We start from the raw sequence: 24,013 nt of genomic DNA, 5'->3' as shown, positions 1-24,013 counted from the left end.
GTATGAAAAGAGCTGAATAAATTCAAGTAAATAGTGGACTCCATTGTAATCTCCTGGTGAGCAGCTACTGTTAGAACCCATGAAAACTAAGCTGAAATGTTTTCAGCCTGCACAATCCTCCCCTCTCCCCAATTTTAAAAGTAAGTTTTGGTTCAAGTGTTGAAGAAAAATTTCTCAGACAGTTGTTTTGTTTTGTCCAAATATTTTTGGAGAAGAAAACTACCCCTTAGTACAGATGTTGTAAGCTTGTGCCATAAAGGTTATTTGCTTAGGAAGAAAAGCATATATAAGTTTGGTTTTTTTTATTATTATTACTATTATTTTTATTATTTTCTTCCCTTTCTTTTTCAGAAATTGTAATTATTTTCCAAGTTTCAACTAATCAATCACCCTGAAATTTAGATGACCTATCATAAATCATGAATACTCAAAATGAGTGTTTTTGGAACATCCACTAAGCTGAAATTTGTGCAATCTAGTCATCGAATGTAGCATACACAGTAGATGTGCTGATGAGAGCTATGTTACTGCATGAGGTGATGTACAGTGCCAGCTATGTTTTTTTCCTTTTTCATTCGTATTGATATTCTATCTTAGCAGCAATTCATTAAACAAGAAAATATTTATATTTTTTAAATTCTGGATTTCTATAGAATGACTCCCCAAATAATCATGATATATATAAAAAGTCTTCACAGCTGCTGCAATTGGTTCTTCTTGATACAGAAATATGATTTATGTGCACTGTTCTCTTTTCTAGTAATTTTTCCAATCCTAATTCACAGGAGAGCCTAGCAACAGAAATAATAACTTTTTTCCCCAATTTCTTTAAAAAATGGAACTTCAGTTCTTTTTGTACTGAATAGCTAAATTTAATGTTTTCTGTATAATAGTTGTATTTCAATAGTTTTTCACCAGACAGTCTTGAATAATTGATGTACCTTCATGAAGAATATCAGAAATTTTATGCTTTTTGGTCAAACATGGGAAAGGAATTCTTCAGTTAATATTCTCAAGACACTATTTATCTTGAAGTAGTTGGAAATAAAGATTTACTCCCAGTATTGGGAATATATTGATTGAGTGTATATGTAGTGCAATTTAGGGCATTATGCAACAAGTATGTTCTAGAGCTATCTGTAACTTAACGAATGTGTTGGCTTGTCAGATCATGTTGCATAGTCTCAAGATAATTTAAAGTATGCTTTGTTGTTTTTTTTATTTGAAGTGTTTTAACACTATACCTGTACAATAGCACATTTTTTCCATGCTTGTAGGATCTTTATTTCTTCTTGATTGAGGCAGATGCTTAACAATGCATCTAAGCGCAAGATTTTCTGATCATTATGATGGGAGACATCTATTCAGCTTTTCATGAAAATTGCATCCTGTAAGAGGAGTGTACTTCATCTTAAGCTGGAATAATGAAGGTCAAATTACCAGAGGGAATTACTTTTTCATCTGAATGACCAGAAAATAATTCAGTATCAACCAAATAATTTGCCGTCTTTCATAGTGCTTTTAACTTAGCCACGTTGTTCCCTTCTCTGAGCACTTTGTATTGGCCAGCCTTTTCTTCCTATTCTCCTTTACTTGAGCTGTCTTCTACAGGGCATTCTTCTCTGTTTTAATGTTTTCAGTTGTGATTTAGGCTGGTGGGCTATATTATTATCTTGGTGGACTTAATGATACTTAAAATGAATGACTTCTAAAAGCATCCCATGTCTCTTCCAGAATTTCTTTTTAAGTGTAGGTCTTTATGGGAGAATTCTATCCACTGCTAATGTTTGAAAGGCAATTACCTCAGCGGCCATGCTGTCAGAAACAACCAGTAATAATGGATACTTCAAACGTTGCACATAGGTGGAAATCCAAAAGCATCCCTTCAGTGAGGCTTATGTTGAGATCTAAACTTTTGGCTTTGATGAAACTAATATGAAGATCTAGCACCTCATCTTGCAATTTTTTTTCTTTTTTCAAAAACATGGAAAGAACAGAGATGAGCTACTTAGCTTTACTTTTTTTCTTACTTTTTATGTGCCTTTTAGTCTTCAGTCTGTTTTGTCTTTGCTCAATTCCATCTTGCTATTTATTCCCCTGTAGTCAAGTAAATACCGACATAATGTGTCATAGAATGTTATGCCATTTAGCTGTGCAGTCCTTCATTCCTGTTATACTTGAAAAACGCACATGTAAAGCAGCTTCTGTATGAATTTAAAATGTGCCTTATTACTTCCAGAGCCTCAGTATTGTTTAGTGTACAGAAGACTTGGAACCAGTTGTGTGTGGACCAGAAAGCAAAATAGCTCTAAGAGATTTGACTTCCCTTTTTTTGTGAGTTTATATAGATAGATGTTGTAGATAGACCACCTTCTTGCTTTCTTCTCTTTCATTAACGCTATCTTATACACAGAGCGGTAGCTTTGACTAGGTTGGCATATACCTGGAAGTCTTGGAAAACAAACATGTATAATCTGGTTGTGAAGGACGTACACTCTGTATTCTCAGGGGTACCCTGGTATCCTGGACCTAGGCCAATAGATTTGATTCATCCCGATTCCTAGATTTGCCAGCTAGAAATACGGGCCTGAAGCATGTTCTTTCATTGTACTGATGCAACTGGATAGTTCTCTTTCATCCCAATCCCAAGGAAGATGGGAAAGTTGTCCCTGCAGATGAAAATAAAGCATGACAGAACAAGTTAATATTACTTTGTCTATAAGAGTGATCAGGAGTAGTCAGCATGGCTTCACCAAGGGGAAATCATGCCTAACCAATCTGATAGCCTTCTATGATGGAATGACTGGCTGGGTAGATGAGGCGAGAGCAGTGGATGTTGTCTACCTAGACTTCAGCAAGGCTTTTGACACTGTCTCCCATAGCATCCTCATAGACAAGCTCAGGAAGTGTGGGCTAGATGAGTGGACAGTGAGGTGGATTGAGAACTGGCTGAATGGCAGAGCTCAGAGAGTTGTGATCAGTGGCACAGAGTCTAGTTGGAGGCCTGTAGCTAGCGGTGTCCCCCAGGGGTCAGTCCTGGGTCCAGTCTTGTTCAACTTCTTCATCAATGACCTGGATGAAGGCACAGAGTGCACCCTCAGCAAATTTGCTGACGATACAAAACTGGGAGGAGTGGCCGATACACCAGAGGGCTGTGCTGCCATTCAGAGAGACTTGGACAGGCTGGAGAGGTGGGCAGAGAGGAACCTCCTGAAGTTCAACAAAGGCAAGTGCAGGGTCCTGCAGCTGGGGAGGAATAACCCCATGCACCAGTACAGGTTGAGGGTTGAGCTGCTGGAAAGCAGCTCTGCGGAGAAGGACCTGGGAGTGCTGGTGGACACCAAGTTAAGCATGAGGCAGCAATGTGCCCTTGTGGCCAAGAAGGCCAATGGTATCCTGGGGTGCATCAGGAAGAGTGTTGCCAGCAGGTCGAGGGAGGTTTTTCTCCCCCTCTACTCAGCCCTGGTGAGGCCACATCTGGAGTACTGCGTCCAGTTCTGGGCTCCCCAGTACAAGAGGGATGTGGCACTACTGGAGCAAGTCCAGCGAAGGGCCACAAAGATGATTAGGGGACTGGAGCATCTCTCTTATGAGGAAAGGCTGAGAGAGCTTGGCCTGTTTAGCTTGGAGAAGAGAAGGCTGAGAGGAGATCTTATGAATGTGTACAAGTATCTGAAGGGAGGGTGTCGAGAGGATGGGACCAGACTCTTTTCAGTGGTGCCAAGCGACAGGACGCGAGGCAACGGGCACAAACTGAAACACAGACACTTCCATCTGAACATGAGGAAAAACTTTTTCACTGTGAGGGTGACAGAGCACTGGCACAGGTTGCCCAGGGAGGTTGTGGAGTCTCCTTCTCTGGAGATATTCAAAACGCGCCTGGATGCAATCCTGTGCAATGTGCTCTAGGTGACCCTGCTTGAGCAGGGGGGTTGGACTAGATGATCTCCAGAGGTCCCTTCCAACCTCAGCGATTCTGTGATTCTGTGAAGAGGAGCTCCAGCGGGGGATCACATTATGCTAAGTGTTATACAAATGTACTTGCAATCTCTCTGCTGCCTTTCTTAACACAGCCCAGACCAGACTCTGATATTTTTATTATTTAGCTCACGTAGCAAATTCCTCTAGTCATGATAGTTGCCCTACTGTCTTTCATCAGTAGGTGTTTTGTGCTTGACGCAACAAGAGGCAAGATAGACATAAAATGTAACAGGAACTACACCTGGGAAGTGATCTGTCCAAAATGAAGTGCAAGAATATGAGATGAGACAGGAACCTTCTAACATCCTACATATTAGGAAAGTCCATTTATGTTTTTGGATGTTCTTGCCTAGGCTAATGGAAGAGATTTTGGGAGAGGAGAATAAATTATTTTCAAATAATTTGAGGAAACAATGAAATTTAGGTCCTTTTATTATCCAGTCTGCCAGGAATGGAAGAATAAATTATAACATGCATTTTCCTTGGTTTTATTAGTTTTCAAATATTTTTACTTTAGATTTACATTATACAACCAACTGTTATTCAGAAATGTCATTTTCCCCTCAAGGTACTCTAAGGCATCTAGCCAGATTAATTGCTTCAATTACTTCCTCTTTTACACCACCTATCACTATAGGATATGATGTGTATCAGAAGCCTAAAGGCTCTTTTAGTTAAGGTTAGGCAAGCAAAGAAATATTTGCTGTGAAGACTTTCTGAAAGCTTAAGTCCACACTAACACTGAGAAGGAATCTCTCCAGCCTCTAATGCCCTATACTTTCTTCTGTGCTGTAAATCCATCACAAATGCTTGAGAAGTAAGATACAGCATGCTCCCCCTGCTCAAAAGCAGCTAACAAGGAGTGATGTTCAGAGGCTTGGAAAAGAATCTTGTGGCCAAGATATCCAAGTGTGACTGCTGATTTGGAATTTCTCTAAGTTCTGGATTTTGAACTTGAAATATCTTTGTAACAACTTCAATTTCAGAGGGTATGTGCTTAAATGTAAAACTCGAGTCTCTTCTAGGCATTTCAGATTGGCCATCGAAATTGCTAATTTTCCATAATTTTAATACTCTTTGGGTATTAAATTTAAATGACTCAGTTTAATATGCTGTCTTTAGAAAGAATAGATGGATCTGATCTATTCTATGTAAGCCTATTTTGTGGGCAACCACTGTATTAACACACCTATAAAATTAAGCTTTAAAGGATGTGTAGACTTGTACATGCCTCAGTTCCTGTGTCAGCAGTGTTACTGGGGCCACTTTTCCATGCCCTTCCCCTAACTCTACAGGATGCTGCTTTATGTAGTATCTACCTGTAAGTGTCTGAAGTATTTGCATTAGGAGTGCTGCATTTTCTTATGGCAAGTCCTTATTTTGTATGCTTCACAAACCTTTTCACTGAACTTGATAGTAGCATAATTGATGTGGAAGAATATTGGTAATCTGTAGCAAACTGGAATGGACAGAATCCAGGTAATAAATCATTATTGGCACTCTAAGGATAAGTGGAATAGGAATTTGTAGGAAGATGGCTTCCTTGTTGAAAAAAACTAAATACCTGAATGAAAAACTGGATTCTATTCTGTTGCAGAGACCCAGTTAGGTTTTCTGTGCTTTCAGAAGTTGGTCTCCGAGTGGTGAGTTTTCTGTGGGGTCAAGAAATTAAGTCACTACAATTCAATTTCTAGCAAAACTATGTCCTAGGATTGCTGAGTCTAGAAGGCACCTCTGGAGATTGTCTAAGTCCAATCCCCCCTGCTCCAAGCAATGTCAACTAAAGCAGGTTGCTCAGGGCAGTGTCCAGACAGGTGTGAGTATCTCCAAGGATGGAGGCACCGCAGCCTCTCTGAGCAACCTGTTCCAGGACTCAACCACTTTTACAGTAAAATAATTTTTTCTTATGTTTATACAGTATTTCTTGTATTTCAATTAGTTCCCATTGCCTCTTGCCCTTATAAGTGGTCACCACTGAGAAGAGTTGGCTCAGTTTTCTTTCCTCCGATCGGTTATTCATACACAAGGATAAGATCCTTCGTGAGCCTTCTCTTCTTTTAGGAGTTTTGGAGAAAGCCCTTCTAAAACATTGTTTGTTCAGATTTATCTGTAAATATGGCTTATAACTCTGACAGTTTTGCTCTCTGACCAACAGTGTGATGATGCTTCACTAAAGATCTGTAAAAATACTCCAGCTACTCATACAGACTAAGACTTGTCCCAGTCTTCTGTCTTCTTTATATTAGCAAGAGATTTTGGAGGAGAGGTGTTTTTTCTCAACTAATGTAATACTGTTAGATTTGCTGGCTTTTTGCTCAGCTGTTGTAGCTCGGATGGGTGTATCTGTTTTTCAAGCTGACTTTTTCATGCCTCTTCTTGTGCTTTTACTTAAAAGTGGATCAGAAATTCAGTTAGATTTTTATTGCCAACTCTGTAAGCCTAATTAATGAGGTGGATTAATAAGTCACTAATTATTGGCAGTAGGGACAATGGGTCAATAATAATTCTAGTATTCAAATCCATTTGGGATGGAGAGAATTTGGATTTAAAAAATAATGGGTCTAAACTGACAGGCTTCTAAATCCTAAATGAATACCTAATAGCTATCAAATTTTTCATCTGAAAAGCTAAATTTCTCTCGGGTCCTGATTCTGCAAAGGTTTTCACACATGCCTACTTTTATGCACTATTATAGTCATTCAGTAGTTACCACATGTACGTTTGATCTAGTACATGGGATCAAACATAAAGGAACTCTTACCACTGCAGGACAGAGACCTTAGTCAGGAATGAGTCTGCCTTTCCAGCATAGGAAGATACATCAGAAGGTCTGCTGACAGGTATTTTAGATCCACAGCAGCTTTTCTAAGCCTGTCACAGTAAACCCTGTTGTGGCCTGCGTAAATCTGTGATGAAGAATGCAGACACAGAAGTGTAAAACTATTCTACCCACTGAATTGGAGAACAGCCACCATAGCAGGTGTTCATAAGTGATGTGTCACTTCTACAGTAACATCTACAGCTCACTGGTCCAGTAATACAGTATTTGTTCAGTATCACAGGAGACCATCAGATGTGGTCTAGTTCAGCCTGGTAGGAATGACTGTTAGGTGTTACAAGGCAATGCTTCCAAGAGATGAAAAATATTTTGGTGTTATTTTACAGAAAATATTCAAAATGGAGCTCTTTCTTCTTAGACAATTCAGTTTATTTAATAAAGGCCATGTTATTTTACAATCTAATTTTGTTGCCATCAAAAGAAGGCCTCTAAGTTAATTCTGTCATTTCTTTAGCTAATTTGGATACCTCTGGTCATGGTTTTTTTTTTTTCTTCCTCTACAAATGATTGTTTATAGTTTAGGAATTTTTACTGCTGCTGTCTCATTTTTATGTAATGATTATATTGCAAACTGCAGTTTAATAGTGCTTCTGGCAGTAAAAATACAATATTAGATTTACATAGTCCAATTAACCTGAGAATGTGTATGTATCAGTAGCATTCCTTTTGAAAAATCATGAATTCTGGATGGTTTAATAAAAAGTTTTAATTACTGCAGTTATTTCAGAAGTATATTAATAGATGCTATTTAGCTCAATATTTTTATTAATTAGAAGCCTGGGTATTTACATGTATAATTTTACTCTGGAGATTTTAATGGGCTTATGCATTGTGTGAACCTTACAATGCTTATTGTGAAATTGTTAATTTTGCTACTTATTGAAACCATACATTACTTCAGTATAGCTTGACCCAACCACTGTAGGATTACATAAGCAGATTCTTTTTTGAGAGTGCAAGACAGTGTTGGAGTGGGGGGACGGGCCCGGAGTAACGATGAGTCTCAATATGAGTATGGTCGTTCTCTCTTTATTCAAGCTTTTACAGAGTATATATAGACAGGCGATAGAGCATATGCTAGCAACAGCTATATGATTGGTTTACAGTCTCTGTTCACGCGCCTAAAGCGGATATATGATTGGTGCAAGGTTGCTGGGTTGCTGTTCATGTGGAGGGGCTTGTCGGCCCCCTCCCTTACTTGTTTACCACTACTTGTCTTCCCCTTCTGTAATGGTCTAGGAATGTTCAAGGACAGTTCACATAGCCGTGGGATCCTCCCTCCATCGTGAAGACAGGATTGCTCACTTCTAAGAAAGCATGCCCCTTTTCACTTAACCATTCTTCCACAAGACAGCAAGTGAAGTTAAAGGCTGATGTACTGCTACATAAGAACTGACTGTAAAAAAAAAAAATTACCATATGATTGCGTTACTTCATTTCATGTTGGTTACCTTGTGACATCTGACAATTAGCTATTAATTGGAACCTAGCAGTCAGCAGAAGGGCTCTTGCCGGATGCAGTTGAATCTGCATTGCAACTAAGAAAGGACAGAGGAAGCATCAATAAAACATTCTGTAAAGATATTAAAAAGGAAGGCACAGGAAATCTTAGTTCCATTGCTTAGTAATGAAGGTGAGCAGAAAGCAAAGATTTGGAAGAAGCTTGAAGTATTAAAACCTTTTCTGCTTCCACTTTCACAAAACAGATCAGTCATGACTTGACACACAACAGCTCTGCTAGCCCATTATATCAGCTGGGTTAGCTATTGTCCATCTAGCCCAATATTCTATTCTCCAAGTGGCCCCTGATAAGAAAAAATAAAAACAAAATGGACACATATCACACTTTCTCCCTTACCTGCACTTCCCATTACCCACATAGTTTTGCAGCCTCCAGCACTTTTTGGAGTAGGGGACATTTCCAGTTGTTTGTCTGTGTAATAACTCCTTCAAGAGCTGTCTTCCTTGTTCAGTTGCTTTTGTCCAGTTGCTCTTTGAACCTTATAAACTTCTCATTCACAGTATCCTTTGGCAGGGAGCTCCAAAGGTCTATGGCCTCTTGCATGAAGGACTACCTCCTTTTCCTGTTTTGAACTTCTGTCCAACTAGCTTCTTTTGATGGCTTTTTGGGCTTGTGTTGGAAGAGACAGTAAACAATCCCTATCTACCCTTTCAATGTCGCTCATGACTTGGAGACCTCCTCAGTTTTCACTTTTACAAGTTTTCTCTTCAATAAAAGAAGGATGTATCATAATCAAACATTAACCCCCTTTTATCAGTGCATAGGACATGGGAGAATAGCACAGGTGACCTCATTCTTTCTGAAACGTGACTACTTCTGCCCTCTATTTACTCTCTTTTAACAAATTACTTCACCGTGCCAAGATATTTGTTCTCATTCCACAGCTTCTAAACTTAATTAAAGGCCTTTGTGGAAGGAATTCATCTATGACCTTTTGGAAATTCGAGCAGAATGTCAGCTGGATCATACTTCATGTTCATAGTTGTAGACTGCTTCAAGGAACTCTAAGAGGTTTGCAAGGCAGGCCTCCTCTTTAAAGAAGCCACATTAACTCTTCCTAAATAGATCCCGTATATTCATTATCCCAGTTCTAACAAGCTATGAAGAAATTAGATCAAAGGGTATTTACACAAGTTAGATATACCTAAGATGTCTTGACAAAAGTATGTGCAGAGATAAAAGAATTTACGCTTACTAGCAACTAATGTTGGGGATGAAAGAGAGAATGAGGGAGAGTTCAGAGGAATAGATGACTGTAGTAGTTCCTGAAAACAAACCATGAAATAAATGAAGGAAGGCAAGAAAAGCTACAAATCTTTTAGCAAAATTTTGGTTTCTGGAAAGATCCCAAGACAAATTATCAATACATAAGAAAGTAGATATAAAGGTGATATAAAACATCCACACACACACATGTCACTTTCAGGAAGGCTTTTCACAATACAGGTCAACGCCAGGGATGGTGACCTCAATTATGTCCTCTGTAGTGGCCTAATTATTCTACCTGGTGTTTTAGATCTATGTCTTACTGTAACAGTTCTGACATTTAAAAATGAGAAGAAGAGGAAGGTTATCTTATTTTTCTTATGGGAAACACTGGGGAACTCTAAGACTGTGGGGAGTATTTTAATTATCTTGAAATTAAAAATAGTGAGTCAGGTAGTTCTTTCCAAGCTTGAATTTACTGGGGGAGTAGGAGGGCTGTTGTTTTCTCCAATTAGCCTGGTACAGCTCTCTGTCACATTTAAAGGGAAAGGCTGCATCAGTGCCTGTCCCTCTGTTAACATAATGGCTGAATTCACCCCAGCTTCTGACAGTATATGAACCTAGGTGGTGATGTGATGGGAGTTTGGGAAGGGAGGAGGCTAGGCTCAAGCTGTGTGATAGGAGGGCATCCACAGCTGCTTTTAAGAAGTAGTTATTTATGTTCTTCCGATCTTTGACTCCTTGTCTTCTATTTCTCTGTTGTGGTCCTGATTTGCTTCACACTCAGACACAACACAGTAACTTCTGTGAATCTGGGGCATAATACTGGGGATGCAGGTGGTAACAGTTCCTCAACAGACAAGTTGAAAATGAAGGGCATATAGACAAAGAGGTAGAGGGTCCTGCAGAAAGCCCTATTCATCTATTGATGTCTGCTGTATGCTAACTGAAATAGTAAAAACAACCCCCCCCCCAAAAAAAAATCTGTTACCATATTGTATTTAGAACTTTTCTCAGTAAGATTTATAGCCTTCATTTAAACAAAAGAAAAACAAAACCTGTGTCTCAAGAGAAGGAAATCTGTAGTTTTCTTTAACATAGAGGTTTGTTGCCTGTGGCAGGCAAGTTTTTGCTGTGTCACTGTGAGCTGAGGTAGAAGAAGACTGCAATTCTTGAAAGAATATGCACACACAAAAAGCCTTGTGCTAAAATAGGGAGACAAAAGTGCTGTGGTATTCTGTAAAGGAAATATTGGGCTAAATGATGTTTTGAGGTTCAAATACTATTCTGCTATAGCTGTAAAATATCCATACGTGCTCTTTGAGCAGGTAAGCCTCTCCATGATATACCAAATTTATAGCCCAGAGGAACAAGCAACACTTCTACTGCACACAGAGGCCTTGGTTCAACAAAATATAGATATGGTTACCTATTTAAATTGGTTTCAAAACATTCAGAGAACAGAGAAAAGGGCCAATATGCAAAGGGAGGTAATTTATTTAAAAAATATTAAGCCAAGAGTTTTACTGGTAATAATTAATCTTATCTGTCATTCATTTCTTGTTCCAGAGAATTTCTTCAAATTGGAAGCTTTGTAAGACTAAACTATGGTACTGTTGCAGGCCTCCTATAATCCTCCTCTTTGCCATTAGGTGAATTTGTTATGAAGTCCTTGCTTTCTTAAGCTTCTATCTTGGACACATCTAAAATTTTGACTACTCTTGGTCCTCAAGCATGCGAAAAATTTTTGGAACAGGAAGTCTACAGGGTGGAGAGAACAGGAAAGGTTGCGCAGGCTGCCATTAACTTGCCTTTAAGGCACTGCAAAATTAATTTCTTTGAGCTCTTACAATTACCTCATTCATGTTGAAGGTCTGCTAAGATCGTGGTTGTCAGCTGTCTCTTAGACCCTCTTAATCCTATATCTGCACTCTGCCATTGTCTTTACTATCAGGTACAAGCTATTTGCTTTCACGTGTGCAATTTCTCAGGGTCTGCCCCTTTTCCTATTTGCCATTTGAAGGTGAAATTGTGCCTCCCTATGATTCGGCCTCACATACCCACTTATAACATTTTCAGGCAGTGTTATGCTTTTCCCAGATCGTTCCTCATCCCTATCAGCAATCAGAAACCTACTGCCTTACCCTACTCAAACCCCCCTAGTTACCAACACATCACATTGTTAATGTGCCAGCTGTGCTGAAACCATTGCCTATTGGCCAATGCTGACTCATTTTCCTTTGAACTGTCTTCTCTCTGTCTCCATCTATCCGTTTCCTTTCTTATTATCTGGAAGATACTTGTACGTCTCCCTATCACACCTACTAACATTAGTTCCAGCCCTCTGCTTGGGACTTTTAGATGTTACAGTAATGCAATAATCAATGATAATAGCAACCCTTAGGACAAACCTTCTTCTAGCAATGAGACTTTATTTTCCTGCTTAAGAACCAGACTGTAATTTTATTTGCAGACAGCTAAATCCATTCTGGTCAATCAAAAGATTTACATAAGTGTAGATGAGATCAGAGTCAAGCCTAAGTATCAGGCTGAACTCTTTACCTTTTGAATATAGACTAATCTGTAGCTTTCAGTAATAACTTTTTCATGTAGGGCTTTATTGTGGTGTCCTGCTGGGTTGTGGTTTCCAGCGTTCTCAGTATTCCAAATGAGAAAATCTAGGTGTATTCAACATGCTGTTTCTTTGAGGCGCTTTTCTCATATTTTTAACATTTTCTGAGGAAGAAATTGGTGGCTAGTTTTGGGGGCTGCAGGGTTAGGTAATATAGGCAGGGATTACTGAAAGGCCTCTCTTTTTCTTCTTTTTTTTCCTTTCTACCTTCCCTAGCATGACTATAGTTGTCTTTAAGATTATTTGGGAGTTTTATTTTAAAATTCCCTGCTAAGAAAAAGACCTAGGAGTTGGTGTTCTCTTGATCCCCTCCTTCTTCCTATAGCACTAAAAGAATTGTGCTGCTTTGTCCTTAATGTCATGGTTATGTGCTGGTGATCAAAATGGATGTTTGATTGAATCTTTGAATTGAGTATCTATTATGTAACCACTTGTAACTGCAAAGTTGGGAATTCAGCAGTGGGATTTGGGATTTTGCACTAATTTTGTACTCTGTATTGTGTTGAACAGCAGGCAGATAAGAAGGTGGTTCAGGAAATCTGTCTCCCCCTCTCACTCTGTCTCTCTTTTTTCCCCTTCCCTTTCCTTTCTCTTTTTCCCCTCCACCCCCTCCCCCCCTTTTTTTTTCCTCTGGTTGGGGCTCCACATACCTAAGCAGCCAAAAAGCTATGACACTACTAATGAGTAAACTTTTGCCCCCTCTGTCTGCATTATTGTGTCCTGAAGAAGAGGCCAGGCAGATTTGGCTCTCACATTGTTGATCAAGATAGAATTATACTGAGAGAAGTACACTTCTTTCAACTAGAGCCACACTGTACCACACACAGTTCCATACGGCAATATGTAGCCCTCAACTAAATATTATTTGGGACTGTTTCCAGTTCCGTTCTCTTCTGCTGCCTGATCATACTCATTTGTCACTCACATGATCTAAACATTTATATTTAGTACATACATTAATGAATGTCATATGGCAAAATGAATAGATTCTGCTGTTTACATATTTTTTTCACTTAATTTTCACTATAAGTGGTGTACTTTAACAATAGGGTTTAATGTTGAAACTTTGATAATCAAATCAATATCATATCCATGTGTTTTTAATTGATAGGAAACTGTCCAAAACTTTTGGATGCCTGCCTTATTTGTTAAGTTCATAAATCTAAATAAATAAATAAATAAAAGATTTACTGTGAATGGAAGTGAGTGAGGTTTTTAAAGTGTAAAAAGCAGCACTTTCTGCTCACATTGGGAAGCTGTGTGAATTTCATGGTAAAAGAACTATATTACCTGTTGGACATGAGTTATGTTTTCTGGTCCAAAGTCTGATGAGTCTTCATTTTTCAGTCTAAATCTCCCTTGGATATGGAAGGGTGGAGTTACCCATTAAGACATCTCACAGTATTTTTTGTAACCTTGATAGCTGCAAACCTCCAAATCCATAGCATTCTTTTGCAGACAGCAGTGGTCACAATATTGAGACTGCAGAAGTGTTTGGTCCTCCTCTGCGTTTTGGCTCATTAGAAATGTTCATAATAATAATGTATTGTAAGCACTTCATTTATCAGCTTAAGTGTGTGGATGTGCTTGCAAGCAATGCAATTTGGAAGGAAATTTGCAACTTCATTAATAAAATACTGCAAGCGAGCATTATTGTGGGGATATTTCTTCAAAGCAAAGTATTAAAGTCTGCAGCAGGAGTACATGTCCTCTTAGAAGGTGCATCCCTAGGTAAAACCAGGTATTGTGACTGTGGTAGAAAATGATTTAGAAGACTGCTTTGGAAAAATGCAATTATGTAGAACACAAAACCTGACAACTCTGTAATAGAGCTCTGTATCCAAATTTCCGTGAGCAGTGGGTTTAGGAGACCGGACTGTCTTAGGTGAAGAAATATGAAAAGAAAAGCAAGTATTTATTGCATCTGTTAAAACGCCTTCTACAGTGAAAGAAGAAATATTGTTGTATATGGTAAGTTCTATATATTGCTAGTCGAGGTACTAGTTACTTTTAGCCAGAGTGACCTTGTAGGACCTTATAGGTCCTCAAGCCTGGGACGTGGAACAGGAAAGAGGAGAACTGGAAAGTGGTGAAAAGAATTTCCAGTGCAGCCAGAGCACAAGCTGGGTTGTAGAGGACAAGTTTTTTTCAGAGTTTTTGTATTATGTGTATCTAGCACATCCTTTCTGGCACTTGTGCTGCTTGAGGTTGACGTATATAAACCAAACCTAGGAACACTGTACTAGAGAGATGGCCCTTAAAACACCCAGATGAAATGTGGTATTCATACTGGAAACTCAAATAAGAATACACCAGAATGCCAGATGCTTTTAGGCATCTTACTGAAATAACTTATTCATTTTCTTGGCTGTATTTCTTATATAACTACCTGATCTTTTCCTCAATTCCTTGAATTTGCATGTTCAGTCTGAAATATGGCTGAGCACTTTGTTTTTTAAACACTATCTCATCGTGACTACAAATTGCATATGTCTTTTTTGTGTTAAAACTGTTCTAAAGTTGAAGGAGATAAAGAAAACAGGTCTTTTTGGATCACAAAGGGTAAGCTGCTGCTTATTTTTCGGAGTGAGGCTAGAAAATCAGATTTACTTAATGTTAACAATGAAGAAAAGAGAAGGAAAGAAGCGAGGAGGAGGAAGGTTAAGTTAAGCATCTTGCAATAACTCTCAGCTGGATTTAGGAAACAGCCTACTTCTTAAACTTGTGATTTCATATGACCAGTTCACCTCCCAACTTCATTTTTGTCAAATGGAGCACAAGGTGACTAGCACAAAGCCTCTGTTGTTCAAGTGGACTAAGCGTTGGAAAGTCTTATTTTTGGTTGTTAGTGCAAGTTTAGTCCATTGTAATATTAAACAATTTGTTTAAAACCTATGTTGCCTAGCTATAAAGAGTTTAAAAAGCTAGCTCATCTTTTAGGGAATAGCCCTTTTTAGCCCTCAGTTTTCTTGATGATTTGTTGTTCCTTTCTTTCAGCATTTTTTAAAATTTATGTTCTATTTAATGCTCTGGTATTTTACTTTTATTTTGTGCATTTGATTTCCTTATATTAGTTACTGTGGTTTAATGTGGCCTGTAAAGGACAAGATGAGAATAAGGCTTCATTTTAATAAGGGTAGTAGAAAGAATGGTATTTTTAAATTATGAAATATAATCTGTAGTTGCAGATGATTTCCTCTTTAACATGCTGTGTACAATTTTTAGATAATTACAGTGTCTGACAAAGTCAGTGATTCAATTTCTTCTCTTTCTTAAATAGAATTCCAAAAAGAGTGGATTTGAAGCAGTGTAAAGATATTTTATTTCATGTTTATTTATTAATATGACCAAAATTTGGCTTTAAAATATAAAATGGGTCATAGACACAAACACTGGAAAGGCCATCAAAAATACATGACTGTAGGAGCATAGAAATTTTCCCTGGGGTGTTTGACCCGCTTCCACAATTTTATATCCCTTTAATATTTCTGACATCTGCAACATCACATCAAATACATTCATGCAGTGAAATCCACGATATTAGTTATGTGTACTGTGACAAAGTATTTTTACTAGTTTTAAAGTGTATTCTTGGGCTTATTTTTTAAACTTATGTTGATAATTTCATTTGATGTCCTGAAGTTCTTTAAAAGAAACTATGAAAAGTTTTCTCTGTTCACTTTCTCTGTGACCATTGGTTACATTATTTACCTTTATTATACCCCTCCTATAACTTCTCTATAGGTACTGGATGTTGATGCTGGTTATGGTATTTGTCTTGTTTACCACCATGGCCGTGTTTACCCTCATCAGTCCTGTGATCAGTTAAACAAGTCAGCATCTGCTTTTCAGTTCTACTGTTGCCAGCTAGTGAGCTCTCAGCTTATTAATTTTTCCAAAGCACATGAAGTTGTATTACGTAACAAAGAGTTTGATCCTATTTCTACTACTCCAGTCCTCAAGGTCAGCTCGTATTTCTTCAGTATGTTATATCAAGCCTTCTTTTTAATGACAGTACTATCCAACTTCATAGCACCAGCAAATTTCCTGAGTGCATGTTGACCTGTGTGTCAAGATCATTAAATGAAAATGTAAATAAAATTAGTCCCAAGGTGCATTTGTGAGGAACTTGGTGAATAAATGCCTCATAATCTCATAGCTTCTTTTTCAGTATAACTCATTTTGGGCTTTCCCTTCAGCCAGTTACTCATCTACCTCACAATTCTTCTGACATCCACGTTCTCCTGATTCCATAGTAATTTTCCATTTGGCATGGTAGGAAACATTTGTAGATGTCTAGAGAGATTACTTTTTGTAGTTCCCTGTATGAAAGTAAATGTCATATCAGAGAAAGAAGGTAGATCATACCAGAATTATCTTGCTCTGGCAAACTTATAATACATTATCTGATTTGTCATTTATCTTCCAATTTTCTAAAGCCTTACCTCGTCTTGAGATCAGACTAGCAGATCTGTAGCTGAGATCACTTCTCGCCCTTTACTGCTCTCTAGCCGTACAATACCTCACTTGACCTCCTAGATTTATTTTGAATTATTGACGTTGAACTTGAAATTTCATGTTTGCATTTTTATCCATCCTCTGGGGCAGAAGTTGTCTGATTCCTCCGACATGAGTACATTAGGTTTTTCAGATACCTCTATCATATATATTATTATTTGTGTGTGTGTGTACATATATGGGTTTATTTCCTCAGCATCCTGTCTTTGCCCAAAAGTTCATCATCATTGAGCTGAGAGATCAAACAAAGTGTTTATGCTCCTCTGACAAGGTATTTTATCAGAAACTAACACGGAATGGATTGCAAAACAGTGCTCCAGAACTTGCCTCTGGTGCAAATATCAAATTGGCCTGACATTGCTATTGAAATAGATCTGTGAGGCACAGTAGAAAAACACCACTTACCAAGAAAGGCAGAAAAAAAAAAATCTTCTCCTATTTTCTTCTCTCTTTCATGGAGGTTTTTTCAAAGTTTTCCTGCAGCCTTTGTTCAAAGCACAAAGGTGAAGAGTTGCTGGCTGTAATATCTCCATGAGGTATCTATTTATTACAGAGGGGGTTTTTTTTAGGCCTATTTCACTTTGAGTGGATGGTGGCTGAAGGCAAAGCCTACAGATCACAGCTTTTGTAAAATACTTAAACCTTTACTGGGCTGTCTAGTGCCTTTGAAGTATTCTCTCCAATTTCTGTTAGTTTCTTACTGGATATTTTGCCCACCTGCCAACCACTAATAGAATGTGGAAACAATGCTCTCGATGACTTTTCTCTTTCTTTTCTCTTTCTTTTCTCTTTCTTTTCTCTTTCTTTTCTCTTTCTTTTCTCTTTCTTTTCTCTTTCTTTTCTCTTTCTTTTCTCTTTCTTTTCTCTTTCTTTTCTCTTTCTTTTCTCTTTCTTTTCTCTTTCTTTTCTCTTTCTTTTCTCTTTCTTTTCTCTTTCTTCTCTTTCCTTTCTTTTCTCTTTCTTTTCTCTTTCTCTTTCTTTTTCTTTTTTTTTCTTTTTTAGTCCTATAGCATAGCATCATAGCTTTTAATAGAGTGGTGAAAGCCATGTGAAAACTATGTATAGTGTAAGATGAAATGAAATAACTGAGTATTTCAAATGGTAACTGTTCAGAAAGATAAAAATGTCAAAAATAGCTGGAAACAAGGATAATGAATTCAGTTCTAAAAGAATTTTTTTCTCTGTGTCAAGATTTGCCTTTCACTATGCAATGTAAGAAGGGAAAACTGAATCCTTTCCACCTGGGATCTTTTCATTTTATAAAAATTGTAATATTTCTCTTTTGCTTTTGAATGGAACTGATTAACATCAATCTAAACTTCACTAAAAAGTCTGCTGCAAAAAAGTGTCCCTGGAGGATCAGCTAGGTTAAGAATAGCTTGAATGGTTTGCAGGGGCAAAAAAGTTGCCTTTCTGTGAAAGTTCAAAAACTGCTTTATTTTCTGAAACTGAAGAGTTTCATAATACAGGAAGTGCATATGATAACTCTGTGCCACTAGAGCACAAGTAAACAAAGACCAGTGCCTTAAAGACAATGTCAAAATAGTAATATCATAGAAGGCATCATATGAAATGAATTCTAGTAGACTCGAGGTGTCATATATCAGTCCTGCTTAGTGACTGAGTTCATGCTTGCTTTTGTATGCCTGCCATTTATTCGTGTTTCAGGCTTCATATAGCTTGAAGCTTCTTTTAGTTACCTGCTTCTCTGGCCAATATATATGAACAACATGAAATCAGATCCTTGCCTCCCTGCGCTGAAGCCTGAATCTCTGCATTTTCAATCACAGAATCTTGATGCTGGAAAGGACGTCTGGAAGTCTGTTCAAAGCAGATCCAGTTTGAGCAAGTTGCTCAGGAATTTGTTTGGTCAAGTTTTAAATATTTTCAGGGGTGAAGAATCATTTCCGCATGGTAAATTTTTTTTTTTTCCTTATATCTAGCTGGAATTTCCATGTGTTCCAACTTGGAACTGTCCTGTTGATTGACAGAAGAAATAAAATACCTGATGTAAGTGGGGGATAGGACAATAGACTAGACCAAGTTGTCTCACTAACATGGCAGTAACAAGATGATAAACAAGATGTCTTTGATGTCTGTAGTTGCCAAACAGTTAAAGACGGAATTGATCCTGTTCCTTTAGATGTCAAGGCTGTGGCTTTTTTTTTTTTTTTTTTTAAAGATTCCTACTTTAGACTTACATAGCCTAATTTCCATGTCTACTGTATAGACAATGTTTGAAAAGAGGAAATAAATAGTCATGTCTTGTCAACTTTATACGCTATGTTTAAAGTTATGATTTCTTAATCACACTCCAACTGACTTGTGTTAATGGAATAATGTGAATCTTATGCTGCTCTTGAAGCCTCAAATGAGAGAGAACTAGTATATTATGAACATAGCTTTAAGAATCTCATTCTGTTGAATTTGAGATAGTATTTTTTATCAGGAAGCCCAGTTTAGGAGAGGTAACTAGAAGAAGAGTTGCTACTTTACTTGGAGATTAGCATGGCTGCAGAGTTTGCAACATACAGTGAGCACCATGCAAAGCTGTCACTGTGGAAGCCCTGTCTTGGAACAGGAAGCATCACTGCCATGTCATCTTGATGTTGTGCTCAAACAAGCCCTGCAGAAACCTGTGGGACATGGTGATGTAGTTATAGATGCGCATTCTTGCAGAGTGAAGTACTATCTCCATCAGCTTCACCTGGCTTGATGTTGTCTGTGACGTGCTGGCTTGTCATTGGGCATGTGGCATAGAAGATTCAGCCAGCACTAAGTCTGCGGGACTGTGGAGATGACATCAGTGGCCTTGACAGCTGCTGTTTTTGGTGTCTGGTGTTCAGTCTTGCTCTGCTGTTCTGAGTGGTGCAATGGTGGTGTGGTTCAGTATCCCTAGGAGAGATATAATTTTGTGATTTAACAGGAAATAACACAGCTATTTATTTGTTCAGAAACTTGATGATGTGAAATCTCTAAACCCATCTCTGAATGCTGACATTATGGGATTCTAGTCAGCATCTTGCTGGTCTGTCCTGCCTTGCTGCTGCTTCCATTTTCTGTTTGTAGTTATGCTTAACCATTCATCACACAATGAGGTTTGGAGGGAAAAAAAAAGAAAAAACAAGCATGTCAGACAAGCTCAGAGATGATGATAGCCCATATTGGATGTATCTTTTACATTTCACACTGAAAAGCACCTGTCAAAAGTCCTGCCATGATCGTGTAAGCAATGCAGTTTAAGTGACAAAGTTCTGTCACCTTGGAATTCCCATTCTCACCTGCCTAAAACATACACCAGTGTGGGGAAGCAGGTGGAGTAAGAGGATCACTGATTACAGCAAGTGTCTCACAGTTATTGAGATATCTCTGTCGGCTATCACTGCATGTCATGGTGGTTTTACCATCCAAGCAAAAAAAAATCCATGTAAAAGTGGATGTAAGCATGACCAGTTCTAGCAGGTGTGACCTTGAAGCTTCTGACTGATGTAGACTGCCCCATCGTGACAACATAACGTCAGAGACAAGATTTGCAATACCACGTAAAATATAGCAAAGATGCTTCACTAGGCACCAGTTCATTAAAATGTTCTGCTTTGAAAAGGGATTTTATTAAAAAGTACACTGAACCATTGTGATTTTGTGTGCAATGGACTGTACAGTACTATTCTTCATATGCTTTTGATTGCAAAAACAGAGCAGGTACTGACAGATGGTTGAATTCCTCTAGAGCCAAACAAACAGACTCTTGGAGGACAAGAACTAGTTAGTGCCTTCAATCCACCAGGAGGATATAAGATACTGAGCAGATGGGAGAAGGAATGCATTTTTGTGAGTGCATTTAAGCTTGATCTGTCGATGAGTTTGTGATAGAGGTTTTATCATTCAGGTTCCAGCTTGGGTCAAAACTGGGGAGAACACAGTTTTCATGTTGTAATGTCCCTTTTTAATTTTTTTAAGTTTTGTCAGGATTTCTGGAACTCCAGCATGGTTTTTAACTCTCCTGGTGGATGGGGGAACTGAAACTCAATCCTGAAAATAGGAATTATTTATACTGTGCTGCAAGATTAGGCTCAGAAGAGTTCATATCTGTTGGGAACTAGGAAACATGCTTTGATTCTTCTTGTTTCTTTGAACAATCTGTTTTGCAGTGATCATGTTAATTAAGAGTACATTTTATTTCTGTCCAGAGCTGAATTTGTTTCTCATCCATTGGTTTAGTCCATAAATGAAGTAGAACCTTGGATTCATGTAAGGGGAAAAAAAGGCTAAAGAGGGATTTCCAAAGGTCATCTAGTCTACACCCTTATCCTAGAAAAAGGATCAACCTTCTTAATTGTTCTTGACAGGTATTTGTCTAACCTGTTCTTGGAGAGAGAAAGAAAAAAAACCCTCTTGTGATGCAATTCTGTAGCTTTCCTCAGCAAACTGTCCCAGTGCTTTCCAGTAAATTAGGCATTAAATAAAACTTTATAAATCTCCTTTACCACAACCATGGTTTGACTATCCTCCCAAAGCATGAGAAATAGAGCTCCATCACTCTTTCAGATAGATGAAAGCTATTACGGTTTTGTCCCTCCAATATATTCTTTTCTGAATGAAAAGTCATATAGTTTAGTCTTTCCTTGTAAATCATGCCTTCCATTTGTCAAAGTGTGCTTCTGATTCTTTCTGTATTTCTCTCCTAGATTACTCTGAGACATCTCTTTCTGAAGCGTAGATGTGATACTCCAAGAAATGTTAACAATTACTCAGTAGAATGGAAAGATAACTTTACATTTCTCATGGACAGGGCTTCTGACAACAATTTTCACTATGATATTTCCTTTTTTTGTAATAGGATGACATTTTGAACTTTTGCGAAATCTGTGAGCCACTATAATTCTCTCAGGCAAAAGGACAAAGGCAGCAAGTGCCTGTTATGTTTCTGATTTTTTTTTTTCTTTTCATGCATTAGAATTGTGCAATAATTTTGTGGAAAAAATTAGACCCAGATAGCTGGACTTTTCCTCTGGGGCCTCGGCCTTTTCAAGTCCCAGGTACTGTCACTGCTGTAAAAAAAATTAAGGAAAATGTTGCTATATATGTTAAAATGTTACTAATCTTCAAAGTAGCCACAAGGAAGATGAGACCTCCATATTTCCCACTCCATTCTGGCTAATAAACCATTCTCAAGTAATCGGTCTTCTGTGAATAGAGAAAAATGGCATTACTCATGACTGGGGCATTTCTCTTTAGTAGTTGTAACTTTTTTTGTATTTATCCAGGAAGAAAATTTGAGAGAGTGTCTTGGAATTGAGCTGATATTTTCTTTTTCATGATACTTGTAGGAGGAACTATTTAACTGTCAGTCTCCTGAATTTCCTAGAAGTAGAAGATAACATCTTTGTCTTCTGCAACTGCTACTCATATCTGAGAAATCCTAAACCATTCATTATCTGGCATGATACAAAATAACTTTTCCAAATGTGTTATTGCTAGGACTATTGGACTTTTCACCAAGCAACTGTCATCCCCTAAAGCCTTGTACATTACCATAAAAAGTCATCCTACAAAGAGGCACTTCTTGGTGGCTGGGTTTTGAATGTGGGCCTAATTTGGGTGGTTGTCTGTTTTTAATGCTGATATTTTGTGTAGTCTGAAATTGCCCTCCTGGCTGGCATTTGAGCAGTAAGATTTTTAGGGACTTGAATATTTAGCATCACAGTCGGTGTATTGCAGATGTTAGGCAGCTGGTGATTTGCTGATGTGTTTAGCAGTCTTTATGGTACAGTGGTAAATACTGAACAAACAGTTTTGGAGCAGGTACTATTTGATGTTTCCTGTTTAGGATATTATGAGGCATACTCTAAATAAGTGAAATAGCAGAGCTACTTGAGCTCCTTTCAGCAGTGGTTTAAATGGAGAGGAATGGATTATCTCTTTTTTAAAGGCCTCAGACACAATTAACTCAGATACTAGATCTCTTATTAGACTGCTTATAGATCTGACTTTCAAGAATGACAGCCTGTAGAGGAACAAACATATCCCAGATTAAACCACCACTATGTTACTCACCTAAAATTATCTGAAAGTAATAGAATTTATATGTCCTAGAGGTACAGAAATGGTTGTCATGCAAGGAAACACTTAGCTTTACCAAATCTAAGGAATACTATTCTCCTTTTTTAAAGTGTTTATTTCTAAAAATAAATGTGCTCTAAGGCTTGGGAAGGGTAACTTAAAAAGAAAATAGACAGCTTTGTAGTAGATTAAGACTGGACATTGGAAAGAGGGACAATAAGATGATATACTTTCCAACTGGCCAATACAAAGTATATTTTCTGTCCTTATGGACACTTAATGTGATGAATGGAGCATGCGTTACAAAATGACTTCCATGCATTACCAAGCTGAAATAGTTTTTTTTAGTTTTTTTTTAGCTTTTATTTACAAGAAAATGCATACTTCTTGCTAATTTTCTTGCAACAATTCTCAATTTGCCCAGGATCTAAGTCGTCTACCACAGTGAAAAAAAACTTTCTTAACTTTTTGCTTTGGTATGCAGCCTGTTTCTCCTTTTTAATCTTAAAAATACTTCCCTCACACTGCTGAGATAGTCAGTGAATGTTTTCCTCCCTGTCATGCAGTGACTTACTCTGGAAATGGTTCCACTGAGAACTGCATCCAAAGAAAGTGTCATAGTAACTGCCAGCATGAATGATAAGTTCTATCAAGTAAAATAGAGAATTACTTATGCTCAGTTTTTGGCGTGGAAATGGTTCCTCTCTCAGGGAAAGAATATTTTCAAAACAGTATATAAGAAACAATCTATTTTCCCATCATTTTAATTTGAGTACTTTCTGTAACTGCTTGATATTTAATGTCATTTGTTTTTTTCTTGCCTGTGAGCACTATTGAAACTAATGGATTCTTCTGTTTCATTTTTTCAGAGAAATGCCAGTGGTTAAAGAGTTGGTTAATAAACCCAGTTTTCATTCTTGATGAGACTTACAGAGATGATGGTGGCATTGTTTGGTCAAAACAAAAATTCCAGGTAATACGTAGTTCAATGTAAGCATGTTTCAGGAAATATTTATTCATTATTAGGGAATATTTCTGTAAGATTTAGGAATCAATGTGAGACTGCTAGTGTATTTCTGTTAGAATTCTATTTTGTACTTAATATCTCTAAGACTGCAAACATCTCAATTTATCATTTTAAGGAATTGCTAATGCAGGATTTGTTGCAAAAAGAACAGTATTTGTAATTCTTAAAAATCACAACCTGCTTCAGCTCTTAAATAAATTAGTTAATCCCTCTAGAGTTGCTTTG

The sequence above is a fragment of the Apteryx mantelli genome, chromosome 2 (genome assembly GCF_036417845.1).
Source record: "Apteryx mantelli isolate bAptMan1 chromosome 2, bAptMan1.hap1, whole genome shotgun sequence".
Lineage (NCBI taxonomy): Eukaryota > Metazoa > Chordata > Aves > Apterygiformes > Apterygidae > Apteryx > Apteryx mantelli.
Note: the sequence above shows the minus strand (reverse complement) of the source record.